Raw genomic sequence first — 11,149 nt, forward strand, 5'->3', positions numbered from 1 at the left:
GAACCTGATGTGCGGAGCACCATCTTGATTCCTTAAATTATTGTTTAAATTGTCATAAAAAGGTGTAATTCGTAAAGTTTCTCTGCATTTTTGATGGAATGGCGCTTTTTGATGACATCACAGAAGGATTCAGCCCATTTCAAGTCATTTTCAACTTTTATCCATCAAATTTTCTTCACAAACTGCGACTCGACTGACGTAAAACTGTGATCATTGTTTACCACGAGAACAAACTGACCAAACCACGTCAGAATTACAAAAACACGAGAAACCGACACGTGGACTTAAAGCGACGGCGTCTTCATGTTCACGTTTTCCCGTCCTCTGGATCCCGTCCTTTGGATCCCGCCCTCTGGATCCCGCCCATTGGATCCCGCCCATTGGATCCCGCCCTCTGGATCCTGCACTCTGGATTCCGCCCTCTGGATCCAGCCCTTTGGTTCCCGCCCCTTGGATCCTGCACTCTGGATCCCGCCCTCTGGATCCCGCCCTCTGGATCCCGCCCTCTGGATCCCGCTCTCTGGATCCCGCCCTCTGGATCCAGCCCTTTGGTTCCCGCCCCTTGGATCCTGCACTCTGGATCTCGCCCCTTTGGATCCCGCCCTCTGGATCCCATCCTTTGGATCCTGCCCTCTGGATCCAGCCCTCTGGATCCCGCCCTCTGGATCTCGCCCTTTGGATCCCGCCCCTTGGATCCTGCACTCTGGATCTCGCCCCTTTGGATCCCGCCCTCTGGATCCCATCCTTTGGATCCTGCCCTCTGGATCCCGCCCTCTGGATCCCGCCCTCTGGATCCCTCCCTTTGGATCCCGCCCTCTGGATCCCACCCTTTGGATCCCACCCTCTGGATACCGCCCATTGGATCCCGCCCTCTGGATCCCACCCTTTGGATCCCGCCCTTTGGATCCCGCCCTTGGATCCCGCCCTCTGGATCCCGAGCTCTGGATCCCGCCCTCTGAATCCCACCCTTTGGATCCCGCCCTTTGGATCCCGCCCTTTGGATCCCGCCCTTTGGATCCCGCCCTTTGGATCCCGCCCCCTGGATCCCGCCCCTTGGATTCCGCCCATTGGATCCCGCCCTTTGGATCCCGCCCTTTTGATCCCGCCCCCTGGATCCCGCCCCTTGGATCCCACCCTTTGGATCCCGCCCTTTGGATCCCGCCCTTTGGATCCCGCCCTTTGGATCCCGCCCCCTGGATCCCGCCCCTTGGATTCCGCCCATTGGATCCCGCCCTTTGGATCCCGCCCTTTGGATCCCGCCCCTTGGATCCCGCACCTTGGATCCCACCCTTTGGATCCCGCCCTTTGGATCCCGCCCTCTGGATCTCGCCCTCTGGCTCTCGCCCGTCGGCTGCGGCATGGAGGTGTGGCTTGGATTCCTGCGCCATCTCCCGTTGTGGTATGTCTCGTCACCGTGGCGTCAGACGGTAAACTTGACCCGGTTTAACCCCGCGCTGCCCGAGATGCCGCTCTCTTTAACTAAATTGGCTCCAGAAGGTTCTCTGCCAAACCAGAGTCCAGACAAAAACAACGGCGAGTCGACTGGTTCTAATTAGCAAATCCCAAAAGGCCTTTAATCAATCTTGTTCTCCATGGGGTCTCATTTTGTATGAATAAAAGAAGAACAGCTGCTGAAGTTTAGAGCTCCACAAACACGTTCTGAAGTGTGTGATTCTTGCATTCCGTTTGACGTTTTCTCTCAAATGTAAATGTTTGAAAATGTGTAAAACTCAATGAGAGTTTTACACACGACACACGACGGCATTCCCTCTAGCGCCCCCCTGTGGCACCTGGTGTTCAGGTGGTCCCCCAAGTCTTTTCAACTTATAGAATCCAGCTCATATCGCACAGAGAAGTGGAGGGACGTGTTCCTGTTTGTTTTAGGCCTAAACACTGAAAGTACAACTAAAAATCGAATGTAAAAGAGAAGTCTTAGTCCCAACTCTCCAGAACAGTGACTCAAGACTGGAGTCCCAGTCCACACCTCTGACAAACACATCTCATGAACGGCCTAAAAGAATGTTACACCTGTAGAAGCAGGAATAAAACCTAATGATTGTGTAATCCGTAGCAATAACTGACTCCTCAGTAGTTCTGGTATGTAGTAATATGATTAAGAGCTTGAGTAACTTCACACTTGGTTGGATTCAGTCACGGTCTGGTCCAGGTTCAGGTTCAGGTCCAGGTTTAGGTTTAGGTTCAAGTCCAGGTCCAGGTCCAGGTTCAGGTTCAGGTTCAGGTCCAGGTCCAGGTCCAGGTCCAGGTCCAGGTCCAGGTCCAGGTCCAGGTCCAGGTCCAGGTTCAGGTTCAGGTCCAGGTCCAGGTCCAGGTCCAGGTTCAGGTTCAGGTTCAGGTTCAGGTCCAGGTCCAGGTCCAGGTCCAGGTCCAGGTCCAGGTCCAGGTCCAGGTCCAGGTTCAGGTTCAGGTTCAGGTCCAGGTCCAGGTCCAGGTCCAGGTCCAGGTCCAGGTCCAGGTCCAGGTCCTGGTCCAGGTCCAGGTCCAGGTCCAGGTCCAGGTCCTGGTCCTGGTCCAGGTCCTGGTCCTGGTCCAGGTCCAGGTCCAGGTCCAGGTCCAGGTCCTGGTCCAGGTCCAGGTCCAGGTCCAGGTCCAGGTCCAGGTCCAGGTCCTGGTCCAGGTCCAGGTCCAGGTCCAGGTCCAGGTCTAGGTTCAGGTCTAGGTTCAGGTCCAGGTTTAGGTTCAGGTCCTGGTCCAGGTCCAGGTCCAGGTCCAGGTCCTGGTCCTGGTCCTGGTCCAGGTCCAGGTCCTGAGGAGTGGTTGCATAAGCTCTCTTCTGTTTCTCATGAGCAGTAAATCTACTGAGCGGCTCTGGACATCTGAAATCTGTTACTGCAGAATCCACCTCTGAAGTCCGCCTCGCATCAGCTGGACGCGCCTGCTCAGGCCAGAATGTACACCATGTTCAGGAAGAACCAGTTCATCAGGAGGAGAACCAGTTCATCAGGAGGAGAACCAGTTCAGGAGGAGAACCAGTTCTTCCAGAGGAGAACCAGTTCTTCTATAAAACTATAACCCACTTTGACGATTTGAAGCGGTATTGACACGAAAATAAAGTTATAGGACTATAAAGACTAAACTGGGTCTAAACTAGGTCTAAACCAGGATTAAACCAGGTCCAAACCAAGACTAAACCAAGACTAAACCAGGACTAAACCAGGTCCAAACCAGGACTAAACCAGGATTAAACCAGGACTAAACCAGGACTAAACCAGGATTAAACCAGGTCCAAACCAAGACTAAACCAAGACTAAACCAGGACTAAACCAGGTCCAAACCAGGACTAAACCAGGATTAAACCAGGACTAAACCAGGACTAAACCAGGATTAAACCAGGACTAAACCAGGATTAAACCAGGACTAAACCAAGACTAAACCAGGTCTAAACCAGGTCTAAACCAGGACTAAACCAGGATTAGACCGGGTCTAAACCAGAAATACAAATGTTTGTCACAGGTTCGTCCATCGCAGTCACGTCTGTGTGTGGCAGAAGTATTATTTGTGTTGAAAGTATTTGCAGTACTGCGTTTAAGGGCTCGTAAACGCTCAAGGAGGAAGTGACTTTGGACTCCAGCTGCTCCCGTCTTCAGCTTCAGGAGCGTCAGTCGCATCAGAATCAGCTTTTATCAAAGGGAAAAGCGGAGAAACTAAACTCAGAACATCTCAGGCTGAAACTAAAGTCAGAACATCTCAGGCTGAAACTAAAGTCAGAACATCTCAGGCTGAAACTAAACTCAGAACATCTCAGGCTAAAACTAAACTCAGAACATCGCAGGCTGAAATGCTGTCAATCATCTGCTGTTATGAAGCTTTGGGTCATTGTTTTTTCATGAACATCACTTTAAATATATTCAAAGAGTACTTGAGGCATTCAGAGTACACAGTGTACTCCAGTACTTGAGGCATTCAGAGTACACAGTGGACTCCAGTACTTGAGGCATTCAGAGTACACAGTGGACTGCAGTACTTGAGGCATTCAGAGTACACAGTGGACTACAGTACTTGAGGCATTCAGAGTACACAGTGTACTGCAGTACTTGAGGCATTCAGAGTACACAGTGTACTGCAGTACTTGAGGCATTCAGAGTACACAGTGGACTGCAGTCCTTGAGGCATTCAGAGTACACAGTGTACTCCAGTACTTGAGGCATTCAGAGTACATAGTGTACTGCAGTACTTGAGGCATTCAGAGTACACAGTGTACTGCAGTACTTGAGGCATTCTGAGTACACAGTGGACTGCAGTACTTGAGGCATTCAGAGTACACAGTGTACTGCAGTACTTGAGGCATTCAGAGTACACAGTGGTCTCCAGTACTTGAGGCATTCAGAGTACACAGTGTACTGCAGTACTTGAGGCATTCAGAGTACACAGTGTACTGCAGTACTTGAGATATTCAGAGTACACAGTGGACTGCAGTACCTGAGGCATTCAGAGTACACAGTGAACTGCAGTACTTGAGGCATTCAGAGTACACAGTGTACTGCAATACTTGAGGCATTCAGAGTACACAGTGGACTGCAGTACTTGAGGCATTCAGAGTACACAGTGTACTCTAGTACTTGAGGTATTCAGAGTACACAGTGTACTGCAGTACTTGAGGCATTCAGAGTACACAGTGTACTGTAGTACTTGAGGCATTCAGAGTACACAGTGTACTGGAGTACTTGAGGCATTCAGAATACACAGTGGACTCCAGTACTTGAGGCATTCAGAATACACAGTGGACTCCAGTACTTGAGGCATTCAGAGTACACAGTGTACTGCAGTACTTGAGGCATTCAGAGTACACAGTGTACTGTAGTACTTGAGGCATTCAGAGTACACAGTGGACTGCAGTACTTGAGGCATTCAGAGTACACAGTGTACTGCAGTACTTGAGGCATTCAGAGTACACAGTGGACTCCAGTACTTGAGGCATTCAGAGTACACAGTGTACTGCAGTACTTGAGGCATTCAGAGTACACAGTGTACTGCAGTACTTGAGGCATTCAGAGAACACAGTGGACTGCAGTACTTGAGGCATTCAGAGTACACAGTGGACTGCAGTACTTGAGGCATTCAAAGTACACAGTGGACTCCAGTACTTGAGGCATTCAGAGTACACAGTGGACTGCAGTACTGAGGGCATTCAGAGTACACAGTGTACTGCAGTACTTGAGGCATTCAGAGTACACAGTGGACTGCAGTACTTGAGGCATTCAGAGTACACAGTGGACTGCAGGAGGCATTCAGAGTACACAGTGGACTGCAGTACTTGAGGCATTCAGAGTACACAGTGGACTGCAGTACTGAGGGCATTCAGAGTACACAGTGTACTGCAGTACTTGAAGCATTCAGAGTACACAGTGGACTCCAGTACTTGAGGCATTCAGAGTATACAGTGGACTGCAGTACTTGAGGCATTCAGAGTACACAGTGGACTGCAGTACTTGAGGCATTCAGAGTATACAGTGGACTGCAGTACTTGAGGCATTCAGAGTACACAGTGGACTGCAGTACTTGAGGCATTCAGAGTACACAGTGGACTGCAGTACTTGAGGCATTCAGAGTACACAGTGGACTGCAGTACTTGAGGCATTCAGAGTACACAGTGGACTGCAGTACTTGAGGCATTCAGAGTACACAGTGTACTGTAGTACTTGAGGCATTCAGAGTACCCAGTGTACTGCAGTACTTGAGGCATTCAGAGTACACAGTGTACTGCAGTACTTGAGGCATTCAGAGTACACAGTGTACTGCAGTACTTGAGGCATTCTGAGTACACAGTGGACTGCAGTACTTGAGGCATTCAGAGTACACAGTGTACTGCAGTACTTGAGGCATTCAGAGTACACAGTGGTCTCCAGTACTTGAGGCATTCAGAGTACACAGTGTACTGCAGTACTTGAGGCATTCAGAGTACACAGTGTACTGCAGTACTTGAGATATTCAGAGTACACAGTGGACTGCAGTACCTGAGGCATTCAGAGTACACAGTGAACTGCAGTACTTGAGGCATTCAGAGTACACAGTGTACTGCAATACTTGAGGCATTCAGAGTACACAGTGGACTGCAGTACTTGAGGCATTCAGAGTACACAGTGTACTCTAGTACTTGAGGTATTCAGAGTACACAGTGTACTGCAGTACTTGAGGCATTCAGAGTACACAGTGTACTGTAGTACTTGAGGCATTCATAGTACACAGTGTACTGGAGTACTTGAGGCATTCAGAATACACAGTGGACTCCAGTACTTGAGGCATTCAGAGTACACAGTGTACTGCAGTACTTGAGGCATTCAGAGTACACAGTGTACTGTAGTACTTGAGGCATTCAGAGTACACATTGTACTGCAGTACTTGAGGCATTCAGAGTACACAGTGTACTGCAGTACTTGAGGCATTCAGAGTACACAGTGGACTCCAGTACTTGAGGCATTCAGAGTACACAGTGTACTGCAGTACTTGAGGCATTCAGAGTATACAGTGTACTGCAGTACTTGAGGCATTCAGAGTACACAGTGGACTGCAGTACTTGAGGCATTCAGAGTACACAGTGGACTGCAGTACTTGAGGCATTCAAAGTACACAGTGGACTCCAGTACTTGAGGCATTCAGAGTACACAGTGGACTGCAGTACTGAGGGCATTCAGAGTACACAGTGTACTGCAGTACTTGAGGCATTCAGAGTACACAGTGGACTGCAGTACTTGAGGCATTCAGAGTACACAGTGGACTGCAGGAGGCATTCAGAGTACACAGTGGACTGCAGTACTTGAGGCATTCAGAGTACACAGTGGACTGCAGTACTGAGGGCATTCAGAGTACACAGTGTACTGCAGTACTTGAAGCATTCAGAGTACACAGTGGACTCCAGTACTTGAGGCATTCAGAGTATACAGTGGACTGCAGTACTTGAGGCATTCAGAGTACACAGTGGACTGCAGTACTTGAGGCATTCAGAGTATACAGTGGACTGCAGTACTTGAGGCATTCAGAGTACACAGTGGACTGCAGTACTTGAGGCATTCAGAGTACACAGTGGACTGCAGTACTTGAGGCATTCAGAGTACACAGTGTACTGCAGTACTTGAGGCATTCAGAGTACACAGTGGACTGCAGTACTGAGGGCATTCAGAGTACACAGTGTACTGCAGTACTTGAGGCATTCAGAGTACACAGTGGACTGCAGTACTTGAGGCATTCAGAGTACACAGTGTACTGCAGTACTTGAGGCATTCAGAGTACACTGTGGACTGCAGTACTTGAGGCATTCAGAGTACACAGTGCACTAGAGTACTTGAGGCATTCAGAGTACACAGTGGACTGCAGTACTTGAGGCATTCAGAGTACACAGTGTACTGCAGTACTTGAGGCATTCAGAGTACACAGTGTACTGCAGTACTTGAGGCATTCAGAGTACACAGTGGACTCCAGTACTTGAGGCATTCAGAGTACACAGTGTACTGCAGTACTTGAGGCATTCAGAGTACACAGTGTACTGCAGTACTTGAGGCATTCAGAGTACACAGTGGACTGCAGTACTTGAGGCATTCAAAGTACACAGTGGACTCCAGTACTTGAGGCATTCAGAGTACACAGTGGACTGCAGTACTGAGGGCATTCAGAGTACACAGTGTACTGCAGTACTTGAGGCATTCAGAGTACACAGTGGACTGCAGTACTTGAGGCATTCAGAGTACACAGTGGACTGCAGGAGGCATTCAGAGTACACAGTGGACTGCAGTACTTGAGGCATTCAGAGTACACAGTGGACTGCAGGAGGCATTCAGAGTACACAGTGGACTGCAGTACTTGAGGCATTCAGAGTACACAGTGGACTGCAGTACTGAGGGCATTCAGAGTACACAGTGTACTGCAGTACTTGAAGCATTCAGAGTACACAGTGGACTCCAGTACTTGAGGCATTCAGAGTATACAGTGGACTGCAGTACTTGAGGCATTCAGAGTACACAGTGTACTGCAGTACTTGAGGCATTCAGAGTACACAGTGTACTGCAGTACTTGAGGCATTCAGAGTACACAGTGTACTCCAGTACTTGAGGCATTCAGAGTACACAGTGTACTGCAGTACTTGAGGCATTCAGAGTACACAGTGTACTGCAGGAGGCATTCAGAGTACACAGTGGACTGCAGTACTTGAGGCATTCAGAGTACACAGTGGACTGCAGTACTGAGGGCATTCAGAGTACACAGTGTACTGCAGTACTTGAGGCATTCAGAGTACACAGTGGACTGCAGTACTTTAGGCATTCAGAGTACACTGTGGACTGCAGTACTTGAGGCATTCAGAGTACACTGTGGACTGCAGTACTTGAGGCATTCAGAGTACACAGTGTACTGCAGTACTTGAGGCATTCAGAGTACACAGTGGACTGCAGTACTTGAGGCATTCAGAGTACACAGTGTACTCCAGTACTTGAGGCATTCAGAGTACACAGTGTACTGCAGTACTTGAGGCATTCAGAGTACACAGTGTACTGTAGTACTTGAGGCATTCAGAGTACACAGTGTACTGCAGTACTTGAGGCATTCAGAGTACACAGTGTACTGCAGTACTTGAGTTATTCAGAGTACACAGTTGACTGCAGTACTTGAGGCATTCAGAGTACACAGTGGACTGCAGTACTTGAGGCATTCAGAGTACACAGTGGACTGAAGTACTTGAGGCATTCAGAGTACACAGTGTACTGCAGTACTTGAGGCATTCAGAGTACACAGTGTACTGCAGTACTTGAGGCATTCAGAGTACACAGTGGACTGCAGTACTTGAGGCATTCAGAGTACACAGTGGACTGCAGTACGTGAGGCATTCAGAGTACACAGTGTACTGCAGTACTTGAGGCATTCAGAGTACACAGTGTACTGCAGTACTTGAGGCATTCAGAGTACACAGTGGACTGCAGTACTTGAGGCATTCAGAGTACACAGTGGACTGCAGTACTGAGGGCATTCAGGTACACAGTGTACTGCAGTACTTGAGGCATTCAGAGTACACAGTGGACTGCAGTACTTGAGGCATTCAGAGTACACAGTGTACTGCAGTACTTGAGGCATTCAGAGTACACTGTGGACTGCAGTACTTGAGGCATTCAGAGTACACAGTGTACTCCAGTACTTGAGGCATTCAGAGTACACAGTGGACTGCAGTACTTGAGGCATTCAGAGTACACAGTGGACTGCAGTACTTGAGGCATTCAGAGTACACAGTGGACTGCAGTACTTGAGGCATTCAGAGTACACAGTGGACTCCAGTACTTGAGGCATTCAGAGTACACAGTGGACTGCAGTACTTGAGGCATTCAGAGTACACAGTGGACTACAGTACTTGAGGCATTCAGAGTACACAGTGTACTGTAGTACTTGAGGCATTCAGAGTACCCAGTGTACTGCAGTACTTGAGGCATTCAGAGTACACAGTGTACTGCAGTACTTGAGGCATTCAGAGTACACAGTGTACTGCAGTACTTGAGGCATTCTGAGTACACAGTGGACTGCAGTACTTGAGGCATTCAGAGTACACAGTGTACTGCAGTACTTGAGGCATTCAGAGTACACAGTGGTCTCCAGTACTTGAGGCATTCAGAGTACACAGTGTACTGCAGTACTTGAGGCATTCAGAGTACACAGTGTACTGCAGTACTTGAGATATTCAGAGTACACAGTGGACTGCAGTACCTGAGGCATTCAGAGTACACAGTGAACTGCAGTACTTGAGGCATTCAGAGTACACAGTGTACTGCAATACTTGAGGCATTCAGAGTACACAGTGGACTGCAGTACTTGAGGCATTCAGAGTACACAGTGTACTCTAGTACTTGAGGTATTCAGAGTACACAGTGTACTGCAGTACTTGAGGCATTCAGAGTACACAGTGTACTGTAGTACTTGAGGCATTCAGAGTACACAGTGTACTGGAGTACTTGAGGCATTCAGAATACACAGTGGACTCCAGTACTTGAGGCATTCAGAGTACACAGTGTACTGCAGTACTTGAGGCATTCAGAGTACACAGTGTACTGTAGTACTTGAGGCATTCAGAGTACAAAGTGGACTGCAGTACTTGAGGCATTCAGAGTACACAGTGTACTGCAGTACTTGAGGCATTCAGAGTACACAGTGGACTCCAGTACTTGAGGCATTCAGAGTACACAGTGTGCTGCAGTACTTGAGGCATTCAGAGTACACAGTGTACTGCAGTACTTGAGGCATTCAGAGTACACAGTGGACTGCAGTACTTGAGGCATTCAGAGTACACAGTGGACTGCAGTACTTGAGGCATTCAAAGTACACAGTGGACTCCAGTACTTGAGGCATTCAGAGTACACAGTGGACTGCAGTACTGAGGGCATTCAGAGTACACAGTGTACTGCAGTACTTGAGGCATTCAGAGTACACAGTGGACTGCAGTACTTGAGGCATTCAGAGTACACAGTGGACTGCAGGAGGCATTCAGAGTACACAGTGGACTGCAGTACTTGAGGCATTCAGAGTACACAGTGGACTGCAGTACTGAGGGCATTCAGAGTACACAGTGTACTGCAGTACTTGAAGCATTCAGAGTACACAGTGGACTCCAGTACTTGAGGCATTCAGAGTATACAGTGGACTGCAGTACTTGAGGCATTCAGAGTACACAGTGGACTGCAGTACTTGAGGCATTCAGAGTATACAGTGGACTGCAGTACTTGAGGCATTCAGAGTACACAGTGGACTGCAGTACTTGAGGCATTCAGAGTACACAGTGGACTGCAGTACTTGAGGCATTCAGAGTACACAGTGTACTGCAGTACTTGAGGCATTCAGAGTACACAGTGGACTGCAGTACTTGAGGCATTCAGAGTACACAGTGGACTGCAGTACTTGAGGCATTCAGAGTACACAGTGTACTGTAGTACTTGAGGCATTCAGAGTACCCAGTGTACTGCAGTACTTGAGGCATTCAGAGTACACAGTGTACTGCAGTACTTGAGGCATTCAGAGTACACAGTGTACTGCAGTACTTGAGGCATTCTGAGTACACAGTGGACTGCAGTACTTGAGGCATTCAGAGTACACAGTGTACTGCAGTACTTGAGGCATTCAGAGTACACAGTGGTCTCCAGTACTTGAGGCATTCAGAGTACACAGT

This window comes from Eucyclogobius newberryi, unplaced genomic scaffold (assembly GCF_026437365.1).
Source record: "Eucyclogobius newberryi isolate DKJ021-1_F unplaced genomic scaffold, fEucNew1.0.hap1 SCAF_131, whole genome shotgun sequence".
Lineage (NCBI taxonomy): Eukaryota > Metazoa > Chordata > Actinopteri > Gobiiformes > Gobiidae > Eucyclogobius > Eucyclogobius newberryi.